The 2088-nt window shown below is 41.6% G+C and overlaps 1 pseudogene; it reads right to left on the bottom strand.

Moving 5' to 3' along the window:
• Positions 1 to 863: 863 nt before the first annotated feature.
• LOC118539364 (calcyclin-binding protein-like) lies at positions 864 to 1823 on the bottom strand (annotated as a pseudogene).
• Between the last annotated feature and the right edge of the window lie 265 nt (positions 1824 to 2088).

Below are 2088 nucleotides of genomic sequence, written 5' to 3'. Positions count from 1 at the left end.
GGAGTTGTGTGAGTTCTTTATATATTTTAGATATATTTTTTAAAGATTTTATTTATTTATTTGACGGAGAGAGACACAGCGAGAGAGGGAACACAAGCAGGGGAAGTGGGAGAGGGAGAAGCAGGCTTCCCGCTGAGCAGGGAGCCCGATGCGGGGCTCGATCCCAGGACCCTGAGATCATGACCTGAGCTGAAGGCAGACGCTTAACCACTGAGCCACCCAGGCGCCCTATATTTTGGATATTAACCCCTTATCAGTTATATCATTTGCAAATATCCTCTCCTATTCCACAGTCTGCCTTTTCATTTTTTGACGGTTTCCTTTGCTGGAAGCAGATGTCTGACCAGTTTTGAAGGCTGAGCTTCTGCAGAGTGTGGACAAGAGTTTCTAATCCTCTTTTGTGTCATCCCCCACTTCCTGACTCTTACCATCCAACTTTCATTCCTCTTTGCTGGCTTACTCCAAACCCCTTGGAAAGTGATCAGATCAACACTATTACTTTTACTCTTATCCTAATGACTAGAAATTTTTCATTTTTTATGCAAAATTCAGATTTTATTTTTACTTGTTCTTACATTGGTGGGAGCTAATATCAGAAACTTATAGGCAAACAAGAACTTTTGTTTTCTACAAAATTACACACAATGTGGCATTATCACTAGTCAAGACTTGCTTTTTTACATTTTACACAAGAATACAATATTATCTTTTTTTGAACAAAATGCCCAGATTACTAAGGAAACCATCTTTGGAGGGAGTGTTTAATAAGCATGTTTTATTTAAGTAAATCCTCCAGGAGGAAATGGGAGAATTCACTGCCTTTACTTAGAAGAAGACTGTGTAAGTAGTAATCTGTCAAATTTATCTATGCAGTTCACCAACATTTCTTCATTGGAAACATCAATATTTCCACATCACAGTTCCCAAAATGACTTTAAAGTCTTAAAATTCTGTGTCTCCTTTGGCTTGCTTCTCTCTGGATTCCACCCAGGCTTTATTAATGGTTCCCTTCATATCATCATCTCCATCTTCATTAATTTTCTTTAGAACATTCATCGATCCCTCACTAGGATCTATTTCAGTGTCATAAGAGGGCTTTTCTTTCTCTTTGCCTTCTTTTTCAACCTGAGTCAGGTAATCCCAGCGCATGTTTTCTGCTTCCTTTCTACATAAGTTAAGAACTGTATCTGTCTTGACTTTTTTTGAACCGCCTTCCACAGAGATGGGTTTTAAGAGATTGCTCACAATCATGGAGTAACTCTTCCCATTTAGATTCTTTACCAAAAGATCAAATGACCTCGCTGTGAAATGCACCTGCACATTCTCAGTGGGTAATGTAGATTTTCACAAACTTATCTGACTGATCCCATCCGTAATTACTGATTTTCCCTGTGTATCCTGTTGTAATGGGAGCAACCACAGCAGCTGGGTTTTCATTGTCAAGAAGTTCTGCTTTTCTCTGCTGCATCTTGTTCTTGATTTCTGTCTCGGTCTTGGATTTTTCATCTGTAGGGGCATCATGTACTCTTTTTCTTTTGTTTTCTTTCTTTCTTTTTTCTTTTCTTTTTTTTACGTACACTTTTTCTAGTGGCCTTTTCTAGCAGCACCTTCACCTCTTCTAGATCTTTCTGTAGCTTTTCCAAGGCTGAAGCCATGGTTCGGCTGATCAGACAAGGCCTGAGCTGCAGCCACGCAGGGGAGAGAACAGGAAACACGGCACCGAATGGGGGGGCGGCAGGGGGGAAGGGGTTTCAGACCCCACCCACATGAGTCGCAGCGCCCCAAGCCTGCTCTCATACCTGATCCAGCGCCGACCTGGCCGGCCTCCGACACGTGTCGCCTCTGACTAGAAATTTTTCTGCCAAATTGCTTCACAAGTTTCTCTTGGTCTAAGAGCTTAGCAAGCACACCCCTGGAAAAAGAGATAAAACTATTTCCCATCAATGGGTCCAGTTTCATGCTATGGGATGCCATCTTTAACAACACACAATCCCCAGAAAAGTCATGTTGAGGGAGCTCATTCTATTTCTACTTTGTTTGGACTCAGTTGTGAGTAAAACGCCTCTCTTTCCACCCTCATTGAGGCAG

This window comes from Halichoerus grypus, chromosome 9 (genome assembly GCF_964656455.1).
Source record: "Halichoerus grypus chromosome 9, mHalGry1.hap1.1, whole genome shotgun sequence".
NCBI classification, from domain to species: domain Eukaryota; kingdom Metazoa; phylum Chordata; class Mammalia; order Carnivora; family Phocidae; genus Halichoerus; species Halichoerus grypus.
Note: the sequence above shows the minus strand (reverse complement) of the source record. Positions and strands in the feature narration are given on the sequence as shown.